The sequence below is a fragment of the Poecilia reticulata genome, linkage group LG11 (assembly GCF_000633615.1).
Source record: "Poecilia reticulata strain Guanapo linkage group LG11, Guppy_female_1.0+MT, whole genome shotgun sequence".
Classification (NCBI taxonomy): domain Eukaryota; kingdom Metazoa; phylum Chordata; class Actinopteri; order Cyprinodontiformes; family Poeciliidae; genus Poecilia; species Poecilia reticulata.
In genome coordinates, this window is record NC_024341.1 from 10,381,052 (window position 1) to 10,395,693 (window position 14,642).

A 14,642-nucleotide genomic window follows, 5' to 3' on the forward strand; every position below is an offset into this window, starting at 1 on the left:
TGTCTTGCGGTTGGACTTCTGTGTGTGACATGCGATGTCCATAAAAAACAATGCCTTTTGGGTGGCAGACCAAAAAAAAATGGTCCCAATTGACATGACACCCCCTGTCAATCAATCCAGTGCATTTGTCAGCAACTAACTGATTGGCAGTCGCAATTTGTCCTGAAGAAGCTGGAGGAACTGAAACTGCTTTACCTCTGAAAAGGTTGTAAGAGTTTAACATTACGAATACGCCCACGCGGTTGTAGAGATTTGGTGAAAAGAAATGAGAGAAAATGGCTAAACTCTGAGTGGGGAACATTCAGTCACAACATGCTTTACCGGAAGCACTTGGAGGGTGGTGTAGAGCTGTTTGCAAGTTCAAAACCTTAACAGTTTCGGAAAAAAAAATATATATATATATATTTATATATACGAGAATCTGATTACAACAGTGGTCGACAATACTACCAAATACTTGTCTTTATGAAGGTAACTGAAAGAAAATCTTCCATTTCTTGTCATCATTACATTGCATGCTTAGTGGCTAAATCAAAGATTAATGCACAAAGATTCATCCAAAACAATACATGTGAGCTTTGGCTGCAAATCAATTTTTTTCTGGGTACAGTTTATTTGGTAACGCAATAACTTTTCAGGCATGTGGTACAAATATTCCTACACAGCCTGATGACTGGTATTTGGAATGGTTTAAGATGAGACCATTTGGCTTTAATGTTTCCCACAAATAATTTCAAGGACCTAAAATATGACTCGTTTGAATCTTTTCTTGGCCTACCTTCTTTGCTTTCATGTTGGCTGATAAGGCAAAAAATGCCTCACTAAATGTCTTAGTTAATGCTGTGAGCTTCAATACCCCCACTGTTATAACCATGTTTGTTTACCTGAGTTACACTTCAGTGTGGGCAGGGCGATCTTGCCTGAGCGTCATGTCACTTTAAAGAAAGTGAACCAGAGAATGTGTCCTAACTGTTGAGAGATAAAGCTTTTCAGTCGCCTTGGAAAAGCTTATGACATGGGGTAGGAAAGGAGGCCACAGTGTATGTATGCTTAAGTATACAAGCTTTAAGCATATGTACTTTATGACAAAGCAAGCGCTTGCTCTGTTTAAAGAAGATTTTTTTTAAATATATATCTTTGCTTTTGTCTGATAGACAAGTAAAAGAATTAGGGTGTTCTTTTTGGATCTGAATGTGCATGAAGTATAGTAAAGGCTCTTTCTGGTGAGCGCTGCTTTAATTTTTAGGTTCAGGGACTTCCAACAGTCATCACTTTAAAACAACCATGATTTCACCCAATAGTCCTGTCATGTTTCAGCAGGCTGTTTATTAAAATCCCTTAGCCAGCCAGCAACCGCACAGCACACTCTCAGCCACGGCGCCCCAAAAACACTTTCTCACAACTCAACTGTCGCCTCCAATCTCCATCTTTCCCCCCTGTTTTCATGCCACAGCTCTTATTTTCCCTCCTGCTGTCCCAGTGGTGGTTTCCTCAGACTTACATCATCACTCAGCACCTGAGTGAGGTCTCAGTGACCCATAATGCACTTCAACATCACAGCGTTACCTGGATTTGACTTCTTCCCCATTTCTTTTAAAAAGGTACAGTGCGTATCTGTGTAGGAGTGTTGAGTTACGAACTATAAGCCGCATGAATTTTTGTCTCTTATATCAACAAGTTGTCGATCAGCATGGTCAAAACAAACACATATAACACCAACCCTCCTACTCATGACAGGATTTGACAGTGATTGGATTTTTGAAACCTTGTGGTACAGTGTTTTGTTTTTTTTTCCCCCTTTTACTCAGCTCTGATGTCCAATTGGCACAAAAGTCACATCAAGGTCAATTGCACAGAGCCGGGCTTTCCTTCCGGCTGTGGCAACGGGTCTCAACTCTGATTAGAGAGCAAAAGGACTAGGATGAGACACCTGTGAGCAACAACAGTTAATCACTCACTCATAAGCAAATTAACATAGCATGAGAAATTTAACCCAGTACTTGTAGTGAAACATGTCATCGGTAGAAAAATACAACAAGCACACGGCCTTTAATCAAGATCGGCACTAATCTTGCCAAATGTTTGTCAAATAATAATGTGTGCGTATCTGACTGGCTAGTCATCTGAGCTTGATTTCTCCTTGCCTCCTGCTCTCAGGATACCGCAAAACACTGCCATTGTCCGCCCGCGGTGGAATTCCCAACATCTCTCATCGCTTGATTAGCTGTTTAGCTGATAGCGTGATATTTGGTTGACTGTCAGTGTTGTTCCTTTGTTTGAACTAAATTAAAAGGGAAGTATGTTGCAACACAGCCTGGATTGCGCAACCTTAGAAAAATGTTTACTCTTGTTTTGTCTCCATAGATACCCAGAGCAAAAACCTCCAGCCCCCAAAGTAACTGATGTCCCACTTCATAGAACCTCTCTGTGTTACCTACCTTGCACATCTAAGCAGTCATACGTTGCCTCTCGTTAGAATTCACCTTTGTTGAACTTCTTCACATCGTTTTACGCATATATCCAAAATCATGTAAATTCTCAAGTTTTGCAACATATTTTCAGTTAGATTTAGGTCTTGACTTTGACTAGGCCATTCTAACAGAAGAAGAAGTAATTCCATTGCAGCTCTTACCTATTAAGACCATAGTCCTGATGGGAGAAGAAACCTCATGTCAGGACTATGATGTCTCAAGTGTTTTTGCTCACTCCAAGAGGTTTTCTTCTGGTATTGCCCTGCATTTCCCTCCATTCACCTGCCCCTCAACTCTGTCCAGCTTCTATGAATCTACTGAAGAAAAGCATCCCACTGGCATGACGATCCCACCATTAAGTTTCCCAATGGAGGGCTTTGCCTGTAGGACAAAAAGTAAAATTTCAACCCCATCTGGCTTGTGTGCATTATCCTTCAGGTTTGCCCTGTCCCCTACATGGCTTGTGGCAAATTGTTAGTATGACTTCATATGACATTGTTCTCTAAAGGTCAGACAACTAGTAGTTGTCCTACAAACAGATTCGTCTACCTAAGCTGTGGACCTGGTTTGTGGAGTTACAATGGCCCACTTGGTAGCTTCTCTGATTAATGCTCTCCTTGCTCTGTTTGTCAGTTTAGGTGGATAACCATTTCTTGTTTTAAACAGCTGCAAGTTGTATAAAAGCTTGGGGTACTGTTTTATATGCTAAGTTTGAAGAGACTCCTCAGGGCAATCACTTGCACTGGCTTGTTGTCTATGGGGCAATGGTTACAATGGTGGTAAGAGTTTGTCCTGTAACGGGTGGGGTTCTGGTTCAAACCCCCACTGTGTTTGTCTCAGTTGTTGCGTTTTTGGGCAAAGCAATTCACCTGCCCCCAGACGGGGACAGGGCGGGGATCGACCCACCAACTGTTGGACAATCTCCTATCACTACCGCTACCATCGTCCCCATTGTATTTTTATCTGAAAATAGAGAAAAGTTATTATATTCTACTATGTGAATAGAACATAAAATGCCAATAAATACACCAGAGAATATTTCTAAGCAAATGAGTAACTGTAAAAAGATTCTGGACGCTGAATACTTTTGCAGGGCACTTTATTCATGTCTGCACAATTCTGTTGGAGTAAAGTGGCGGAAAAATTTTGTTTTAGCTCACGTCTGTGCTTGGTTCTACAATTTCTCCATCCTGTTGCCTTTTTTTTACACCTTTCCTTTTCAACTCTCAATTGTTCCGTTCGCCAGCCATCTGGTGGCCCTTCCCTACAATGCTCAGTTCAGCGTTAACAACTCGCAGCTGGGCCAACACCACTTTTATCCACACATTCATTTATCCTCGAGTTAAATAGCTACCAGCAAGTGTTCCCCAATTTTATCTCTTGAGTGTTCAGCTGAGAAGACAGGATGGCCTGAGGGTCGTGGTGACACTGGTTTATGTTGTCCTATAGTGCTTAGTGCTTGTTGGAGGGTTGATTGCTGGCAGATGCTGTTTGTGCAATGGCAGAAGGTCAGAACGGGGTAAACCAGTGGCGACAGGAGCTTCGCTGATCTGCAAGTGTTACTGCAGCCAAAAACCTGAAAGAAATGGTGAACACAGAGCAGAGCTGGTCAATCGAGAGCCGGGATCCAAACTCCTGGTTCTTTCTCCTGTCAGGACCAGAGGCCTGGACACCGTCAGCCAAATGAGGCACAAACAAGACATATAAAGGGGAATCCTACCTTGACTGAGTTCTTATTTGCTCACTCCCACACCTCTTCAAGCAATTTCCCCCGACCTAAATCTAACGTGTCACAAGGCCAGAGGATTAATTAGTAATCTTAACAGCTGTCATTATCTGGGATGGGTCTAAATTATTTCATTTCTCACCTTGCCAGCACATGTGGCTTGTCAATTTGCCTGTTGAAGACATCCAGAACACTTTTTTTCCTCTCTCAACTTCACTCTTTTCTTTCTTTAGTACTCTGTCTCCCTTCTCTTGCTTCCTGGAGCTAATTTTCAGAATGATTTCATGGCCACAGAATGTCCTAATTACGGAGAGCTGGTCTACTTTGCTGCAGGGCTGCTTTTTCAGGCCTGGTAATTCAGTATGCGTGCGTTTTTGTATGTGTGTGTGTGTGTGTGTGTGTTTTTTTGAAGGTTTGTGTGTTTAGTGAAAAAGGAGGGAAACTGGGTTTTTTGGGGTGGGGTCACAGAGTTTTAAGGCAGGGGTACCTGTCACTTTGATGGACGTCTGAGGGACCTGGCTGCCCTTGCGCCCCTGACCTCCTTCTCCGGCACTCCACCACGCCAACATCTCACTATGTCAGACAGTTAAACCCAGGTGGGGGCACAAGCTGTGTGTGAAAGTGTTTTTGTGCCAAAGAGACACAGAACAGGGGCTCCTTCATGGAGAGACCCCAAAAGGATGGAATAAAATACTTAAACTCAACTCATAATATCTTGGTCAGAGCCAGAAAGTAACACAGGGCTCTCTTTCTGCAAGTTTAGCTGAATTTTTACTGTCGATATAAGCAAATAAGAAGTCTAACTATCAACTTCTGTTTGTTATTAAGTTATTTAGAAGCAAGACTAAGTAATCAGCTCACTTCTTCCCTTCGATCAGTTTGAAGGTAATGAGTTTTGTCTCCCAGCTTATATAAATCAGCATGCGTGTGTTTGTGCGTGCTTGTCCATCTGTGTATTCCCTGTGTTACACGCCACTATTTACAGACTCTCTTTCTAATTTCACACTTCACACGCTCTCTGTCGTCGGCTGGAAATAGAAAAATGGAGGAGAAAAAAAATACAGGCAGCAGCGGCCGATGAGAATGAAATTGAAAAATGAAAAAAAAGTCAGGTTGCGAGGAACGGGAGACCGCTGTCAATGGCTGAGCCTCCCCCCCGTCCTCCCACAACCCCCGGACGTGCGATGGAAACCAATCGCCGTGGAAACAGCACAAATCAGCCAACCGCATCATGGCCCTGTGTGTTCCACCCTGTATGCGTAGCACGTGCGTCTGCACAAGCATCGCAACATCTGTATTTTTTTTCTGTTTTGTTGCCTTTTGATTTTGAGATCCGTTGGGGTAAATGAACATGATGGGTTTCGCCGTCATTTCCATTAAACACCCGCAGTCTGTCTGACAGCGAAGCGTGTACAAACATGAAAGCAGCTCACCGCATCAACCGCTTCCCTATACGGGGAGCCTTTCATGTATCTCCCTGTGTGCTTTTCGTTGACTTGCTTTCCCCTTTTCAGCCTCAAATCTTCTTGAATTATTCTCTCCTGTCCTTCTGTTCATGTTTCTTACCCCAACGTTCGCCTGTCAGATGGCTGTGGAGGGGACAAGCTGGTGTTCTGTGGTGAAGGGGGAAAAGACGGGGGAGTGGCCGTCCGGGTCTTTTTTTCCTGACAGAAGTGGGGCTGCCTTTACACTGTCCAAACGGGTCGAGCCGTCACTCCTGATTAGCTCTCGTGTTGCACAGAGCCAGGCAGTTGTGGATCTCTGGAAGCTATTACTCAGCCTGTGACTGAGTACCCCGTCCCCCCCTCTCACCCTTTCCACCCCTTCAGCGCTCTCCCTTCGACTTAATCACTCACAGCTGAGGAGCCAGAGAAGGAGTAGAAGAAGGAGAAGGAGAAGGAGAAGGAGAAGGAGAAGGAGAAGGAGAAGGACAGAGCTAACGGGTGGAGTCAGGCATTAATCAGCAACAAGTGCGACCGAGTCCATTTTGTGTGAATAACATTTCAGTCCCATTGGTTCAGGAACACACACGCTCTCTTGCAACAGGGCCCATTTGGCCTCCAGTAGTGAGCTGCCATGTTCTGTTGGAGGAATGTCTGCCCCACAGGAACAGGAAATGAAGAAGCAGACACATATACAGGCTGCCTTGTGTCGCCACGGGTGCCAGGCTAAACACACACTCAGGCACACAACGTCCACCCTCAGCTGGAGCTTGTTAAAACCGAGACAGCCAGGGCCAGCTTGTCTTTGTCAGATCTCTGATGTTGCATTCAAGCTGATGGTTTGGGCATTTTCATACGTCTCCGTACGTCTGGGTGTGTGTACGTGGTCCTCGCAGCAAGGCCTGAGAACACTGAGCAATGGTGACACTCAGGCCCCAGGCCTCCGTGTTTTCCCTCTATCCTGCTCTTCCGCCTGCAGCTGTCCAATGATGCCTGCTGGGTGGGCGGTGGGTCAGAGCGAGAAACCCAAGCCTTCATGAGACGTGCTCTTAATCAGCCACATGACCATGAACAAATTCACACTTAATTTAGATCAACATGAAAAGCCTAACCCCTTGTTGAAAGCAAAGGAAACTTGCAGGAGAATCGTGCTTCGCAGTGAAAAAGTGTGCTTGGCTTTCAGTATTATGTCTCTTTATTGGGAGTGAAATTGCCTTCAGAGCTGCCGAACATATATAAAGCTATTCAATCATTCATCGGTCTATAAATGTTGTATTGTGCAGAGCAAAAGTATTCATGTCATGAGGTTCATCTTGACATGATTACTTACCACAAACCTTAATGTGGTTTGTGGTTGTCAATTCCCAGATTGTCTTTGAAGACGACACAATGGCAAATATTCTGTACCAAGCTATGTCAGTCTACCCAAGCTGATCAGTGTAGCAGCCAGAACTCCTGTGTTGACTCTGAAGATTATACTGTTTTGAGCAAATAGGTTATCATGTTTGGTTATCCAAGAAGTCACATTGAAGTCAGATTACCGTAAATAAAACTACATGAAAAACCTTACATTTCATATGTTTTTGTGAACATCATTGCCAGCGGTGGCAATAATTTCAAAGGGTACTTTTGCAAACATATTGCAAACTTTTATGGCAAAATATTGTTGTTGGCTATTAATAACAAGGACTTCTATCTTAGGCATCTCATATCATACACAATGGTTTTTATGGCACATTCATTTTGCTCAGTATTTCTTTATTCATTTTCTTCAACACAAAGTATAAATTATTTAATGGGTGGGGGAAGTTTACCGCTGGAGTGGGGGGGCGAAGTAGAAGGGTAGAAGGAGAGGGGGTTTACCGTACCTCTAGCAGGGGGGGAGAGGGGGCAAGCTGCAATCACAACTTCCTGCAATCACAAGAAGTTGTGATTGCAGCTATTAATGGAAATTCACTCATATTGCAATTTTCACCAGTCATCACAACTTTTCCGCAAATCTGACCAATCACCTTAAGGTTTTGTGTACTTCCTTCTTTTCTGACCAATTACTGCAACTTGGTTAAAATTTGACCAGTCCCCTCAGGACATTGACTTGGCCCTTCCATCTATTAAATATATTTTGCTCAAAGTGTACCTTGTGTTTATCTCATCATCCATTTTCCCATAAGATCTGACCAGTTTCCCTGTCTCTCGTCTGGAATGCATCCTGATATGTGGTGATGAGGTTCAATTTTGACCTCATCTAATCAAGGCACCTTCTTCCACATGTCGCCTGCTTAGTTTTTGGCAAACGGCAAATAAGGACTTTAATACCTTTCTTTCAACTTTAGCTTCTTCCTGCCACTCTTCCATTAAAGCCAGATTTTTTGAGTGCATGTCTATTACTTGGAATGTCGGAAGATTCTCGCACCCCAAGCTGTTGATCTCTACATAGCTTTTCCATTACGTTACGCTCTTTCCATTCTCGGGTTAATTCTTTCTATGACAAACCTCTGACGCCTTCGCAGCACAGCTGCATTTGCATAGATTGAGTTGCACATGAGTATACTTTGCGACTTCAGAAGGCAATTGCTTGCACATGATTTTATTTTGGAATGTCAGATGAAAAGGACCACATTCAAATGCATGCCAGAGACTTTACCGTGCAGAACACTTTTAAGAACCATATATCACATTCTTTCTAGTTCTCAATGAAGCAGCACTTTGTGATGGTTGGACATATAATTCCAGTAGAATGAAAGCAAAGTAAAAAACATAAAAAATACTGCAATTGTAATGTGACAAAATATGCTCAGTCTGTACCAAACAAAGCTTAACCATAACAACGTCTTGCTTTTAAAGACTTCTCCATAACTCTTGTTCAAGGTTTAGGAAGTAGAGGCTTACATGTGTCAATTGCTTTGGTTCAGGGAGACCCCACAAAAACAATAAAACAAGAAAAGAAGAAACCCATCCCATGATAGATCATATTTCCAGCCATACTCAGTCTCTTGTTTTCTGTCCTCAGCTGTCCTTTTCCTTTCATCTTTAAAGTGCTGAGCCCCGAGTGTGGATGGGAAAGATACGTTTGGATGTGTAAGTGCATAAGAGAGACGGAAAGGTGAACATTCCTCACCTGTCCGGTGTACAAAAAAAAAAAAGAGGACACTTCCGCTGACCGTGGATCAGTTTGTTGTTACTTTGGGGTGAAGGATGGGAGGGGTAGGGAGTGACGGTTCAGCAACCATAGAAGTGCTAGCCATAAACTAGCGGAAGGGAGGCGAGGAAGGGAGCAAAGTAGATTAAAGGAGATGAAGGAGGACAACAGTAGAGGTATTTACAGAGATAGAGGAGGAGTTGAAGGTAGGCTCTTCATCTTCCAGTTCCAATTATTGAAAAACCACACTTGCATCACCCTGCTTTATGTGTTACACTTCATTATCTTTAGTGCCTGGCAATGTCAGAATCCATTTAGTTTTCAAATCCGTCTGCAGCGGATCCTGATAAATCTCTATGAAAACACACATCATGCACCACTGCAAGGATGACAAAAGCAGCACACTGTTAACCTTTTGGTCAGAAAATGTTCATCTGCTGACACCTTTTCAGCTCTCAAAGGAACTTCTACTATTGAAACCAAAAGAAAAACCTGCTGATTACAGGTCTTATACATACAGCTGGAAAACAACATAAGCATAACAAACAGGATAAAGAGATGCATATTCTCATTTTTCTCATTGTCTGACATTAAATCAAACAAAACAATGTGTGTTTAAGCTCAGTCAGAATTGTTTGGTAAATATTAGAATAATGAACAAGAGATTTTTTTTGATAATTGTGTTAAAACTAACTTGTTGTAGTCAAAAGTTTCCATGGATTTCTTTAGAATTTGACAGTTTTTGTCTTGACTGAATGGCTTAGGTCAAACCTTTTGTTTTTTCTTCCACATACGTCTCAGAGTAATTTTCTCTGATTTTTCTGTGTTCCTCCAGACTGAACACATGCAGCTGAGTCAGATGTAAAGTCCACCTTGCTTGCACACATATTTTTGTCTTTGTCTTTAATGACTTTGTGGTGTTGTTATGATGTTAAGCACTCTGAACTTTCCGCTGAAATGTGCTTTAAAAATAAACTTGACTGATCGATTTCCTGTAGGACTGAAATCAAGGCTTTGCGATGGTCACACCGAACATCAGCTTTGTTGTTCTTAGGCCACTTTGTAACAAATATGTGGTATTTTTTTTACATTTATTGTCCAAGCATAAAACCCATTTGTGTCCAAGTTTTTATTTCCTGACAGATTCCTAAAATGTTGCTTCAATATTTATACATGTTTTTCTTCATCCTATTTGTTGTTGTGTGAAAAGCATCAGATCCCCATGCAGCAAAACAGCCAATCAACATGCTGTCAAAGCCTTTACATCATCAAACCTCAAACTGGACTCTAAATGTTGCATATGGAATGGCTTGTGTTTGGAAAATACATTTAAATCTCCAAAAATATCTTTTATCACTCTGAGAAAATGGAAATAATAAAGAGACCTAAAGCAAGAAAAGTTTAGCCCAATTTAACCAAAAATAACAATTACGTCTCTTTTCATTTACTGTATGTATATACCTGGTTTCACTTGTGTGTGATCTGTACTTCTTTTTTTTTTCTAAATTCTGGAAAATTCACTAGAAGGTTATATATTGCTACAATATGAAAATAATAAAAAACGCTCTTTCTTTTCCCCCCATGGGGTGTTGCTGGGCAGACAGGGTGCCTGGCTGCCAGGGGACTCACTGGCCAATTAGTGTAGAATTTGAGCATCGTAACGAGCCTTGGAGGAATAAGGGGAGCTTGATTACAACACCTAAACCTTCCTGTCGCCCTCAGCCAGAGGGCCAAATGTCTCACTGACAGCCAAGTCACAGCTGGGGACGATGGGAGAAATGACTCCAGCCCACACTGGCCCCTCTGTTCGGTGCAATTTGGGAGCTGGAGTGTGACTTTCCTTCTGAAGCATTGTTCTTATTTCTGACAATGCGGCATTGTAGATTTTGAATTAATCTTTCCAACAGAGAAGATTTAATAGAGAAAATACAGAAAGGACGTGGGAGCAATAAATATACAAAACATAAGTGCCTGCCTTTCTTTTTTTTTTTCTTCCCCCCTGCTCGCCTGTTCGTGCTCGGGCGCTCATTTGGAATTCATGCCGTAAAAACCATAATAAACGGTGGGATTGAATCATTCAGCAGCTCTGATTTGCTTGGCAAGACGCAGATCTGGAGTTTATTTGTCTATGTTGTACTGAATCAGTCAGGCCCTGCTAGAAACAAACTTCAAACAAACACAAGACCCCAACAATTTGGACGTTATTTAAAAACAGCACCGAAAAGCTGATTGGATTGGCACACTGTGCATCGGGGGTACATGTCTACCGACGTGATTCATGTTGTCTCAAAATTTTGTGACTCGGAAATGTCACAACACCAGAGAAATATGACTGTGTAGCGTAACAAAAGCTTAACATCTTGCAAGCTTCGATCCGTTTTCACTCCGAATTTATGAGGAACAAACACAAAGTTGAGCATAATTCTGAAATGGAAAGTGGAATAGATCACAATAAAAATCTCAATAAAAATCATAAATGTGGCACGTACTTTCGCATTCAGTCCCACTTGCTCCGAGAGCCCCAAATAAATATCCAGTGTAACTAATTACCTTCAGCAGTCGCTTTATTACTATTAGCAACACAGACTAAAGGTGTGTAATGTAATCATTCTGTAAATAAAGATTTTTTTTTAGGGTTTTAGAAGTGTGCTAAGAAGCACACAGGTGAGGTGAGAGAATCTGTTCACAGGGGAACTGTCGTACCAAATTTTGAGATTTTTTGTGTGTGGCTAATAAACTGCACATCAAACTACACCTACCATTCTCAAGGTGAAACATGGTGGTGACAGCATCATGCCATGGGGATATTTTTCTCAAGCAGAGACAGAAAAACCAGTCAGAGCTGATTAGACGCCAGATGGAACTAAAAACAGGAGTAAAGGAGTTGCAAAACACCTGGAGCTTGGTCAACAATCCTGTGCAGAGTACATTGAGGCCCAATCAAATTCCACACCAAAATCTAACTGAGAATCTGTTGCAGGATTTGATCCATGTTAAAAGACGTCCATTCAGCCCGTCTGCTGTATTGACACCTTGAATGGACAATGCTTTCACAGGTATGGCTTAAAGGCTCCAAATCATCCCTCATTGACGTTGTTGAATTGTGGAAATTACGTCATTTTTGCCAAGTTGAACCGTACCACACAGGGCTCCGTTGGATGTGTTGTGTAATTGGTCAGAAGTTTTTTGGGCATATTTTATGTGGAAATGCGCTCAGACAGTAATGCTGACACTAATGCTTCAACTCATCCATTTTTACCATTTTTGTATCCGCAGGCGACACGTTAGAGGAGTGCTTATCCTACGCAGTGAGGAATTATTCACATTTGTGATTCTTCATTACGAAGGGTCTCAAATGGCTGCCGCCCCCTGACATCGGATTGCTCCCTGGCCCTCCAGGTGCTCCCGCAGATGACTGACATGTAACGGCACACCGGATCACTCCTGTAATTGTGCAGGGGTGTCACTTATACCGAAGCAGGATAAATGTCCCCCTGGTGGTCTGCATATAAAAGGTGTATCCCACAACCACGTGACCACGCGTCTTCTTCAGTCACACGAACTTCCAAAATGCCTTAATGTTTGCTGCAGTAACGTGACGAAATTGTCATCGCATTTAAAACCTTTGCAAAGGACAGCAGCTTAGTGAGACTCCAAATGTTGAAAAATGTTGAAAAATCCAGAAAAATACGCAATGGATCGTAGGGGTACACTATGTCCTGCAAACAACTCGACCCGGCCACCTTACATGTCATCATGTTCCACTGTAAACTCAATGTGATACGAGCTCCAAAGGCATCTTTTGATGCCAATATTATCCTCAATGTCAGTGCAGCTCTCCCGTCAGCCCGGCCCTAATACACAGTGACAGGAGCCCCGCGGTGAGGACCCCACTCTGTCGTCTGATCAGGCAACCAGATGGACAGCTCAGCAGCAAGAGGGGACCTGATATCAGTGTCAGCAATCAGATCTCACCCGCTGAGAACTCGTGTGTGTGCGCGAGGTGGCGTGGGAGAGAGAATACACAGTGCGAAGTGATTGTTGGGAGCATATGTGCTGACGGCAGCCGGAGTGTGTGTTGAAATGAAGATTAATGAATAAGGTCCCGGTAAAGTGTGTGTGCAGATGAAGTCGGAGGGTCAACGGACGCTTCGAACTGCGCACAGATTTAAACTTGAGTGTGCACATGATGTGTAGGTGGCAGTTTGTAAAAGTGTGTGCCTGGTTAAATTGTATCTTTTGACTTTTCACCACTTCTTGTCCCACAGCTGCGAGGTGCAGACTGACCTGAGAGAGGCTCACAAAGCTCCCCTATAACGGCACAACTCAACAAGTCAAAGGAGTTTCTCTTCAGATAAATTATTATTATTATTTAAAAGCTACAAAAGGATTTTTTTTGTTTGTTCTCATTTTGAAAATTGTAAATTTTTCTGCTGACTCATTTCATAAAAAGAAAAACAACATTGTCTGTCTTCGGTTAAAAAATAATCAGGGTTAATTTAACTTGAACACAAACCCCAGAAACAATGACTCACATAACAAAAAAACATATAAAAACGCTTAAAAAGATTGCTTTCAAGCCATTTTTTGTTGTTTTTTTTTGCACTACATCTGCCAGAAGATGATGTTTCTGTACAAACAATGAACACGAGTCATTCCTGAGGGGAACAGAGTCTCCGTCCGAACCGAATGAAGTGGTCATTTGTTCAATGTCAGCTGATAAAAACCCCCTGGCTGTCATCGGGAAAATATGCCCCAGATATTCCCTTCCGAAATCACTGATGATAATTAACTAATGCTTGTGATGTGAGGTTAGTAAGTCTCCAAAGGACAATAAACTTCACAATGTTCAGACACACCAGGAAACAAAACAGTGGAATAAAATAAATAAATAAATACATAAATAAATAAATCAACGATATCATATTGAAACTATAAAGTTAGTGTAAAAAAAACTAACTTTATATAGCTGGGGGTATTTTACATATGAGCTTTTTACATAATGCTACTTGCACCTATTGTCCACAGGCTTACAAAATGTAAAAAAAAAAAAACTGGAAATTTTCCAAAATAGAGAGCATAAAAAAAGCACAATTTCTATTGTATTTACTTGAATGGGGCACCCAAAGCTGATTACAAATATAAAATCCTATTTTGTCTAGTTGAGCTGCACTTTTTCTTTTTCACTTGTTTAACAATATGTTGATCAACTGCAGGCTTTTTAGTACCTTCTTTTCAATAACCATGATGCAGGAAGGATAGGTGATGAGTGATAAGGAAGCGACTCTAGCAACTATTATTCAAAGTATTTATAATGCAAATTAAAAACACAGAAAATTTTAAACTTTAGTCCAAAGTGGTAATCCAATTCCATTTAATGTATTTATATTGGGCTAATTTGCAATAAATATCACCTCCAGGCAGGGGCGCTGCCAGAAATCTTGGGCCCCCTGACAAAAAATTAGATTGGGCCCCCCTTGCGCAGCTGCTATTACAATTTTTTGAGTCTATTTGACCCATAAAAAGCGTCACAATTTTAAAGCCCTTCAACCGCCTTGCTGTCTGTGGTCCAATACTGATACTAGCACAATATTTACTGCTCATGAATTTTACATCCAACAGTCCACATCCAGTATGCAAGTAGGTTGCTTAAATTTTCTTCTATTAGTTTTAGATTACTGAAATATCTCTCCCCATGAGCAACAGTCAAAAGCAACGTGCAACTACACATGATGCAATCCAGACTTCTCAAAAATTCTATGTAGTTGCATTTTATTCAAGCTGCAGTATATAACTTTAATTAAAAAAATGCTTTCTCCATATTTGTTAAAGCTGTCACCATGTCGTAGCAGTTTGTTATGAGA

At 41.8% G+C, this 14,642-nt stretch overlaps 1 long non-coding RNA gene across 1 annotated transcript in view; it reads left to right on the plus strand.

Moving 5' to 3' along the window:
• LOC103472204 (uncharacterized) overlaps positions 1-13,626 on the plus strand; it is a 44,944-nt gene extending 31,318 nt beyond the window's left edge. The window contains exons 2-3 of the long non-coding RNA XR_534823.2: positions 11,759-11,834; positions 12,055-13,626. This is a non-coding gene — a long non-coding RNA (uncharacterized LOC103472204). The remainder of the gene's footprint in view (positions 1-11,758; positions 11,835-12,054) is intronic.
• The last annotated feature ends 1,016 nt before the right edge of the window (positions 13,627-14,642 follow it).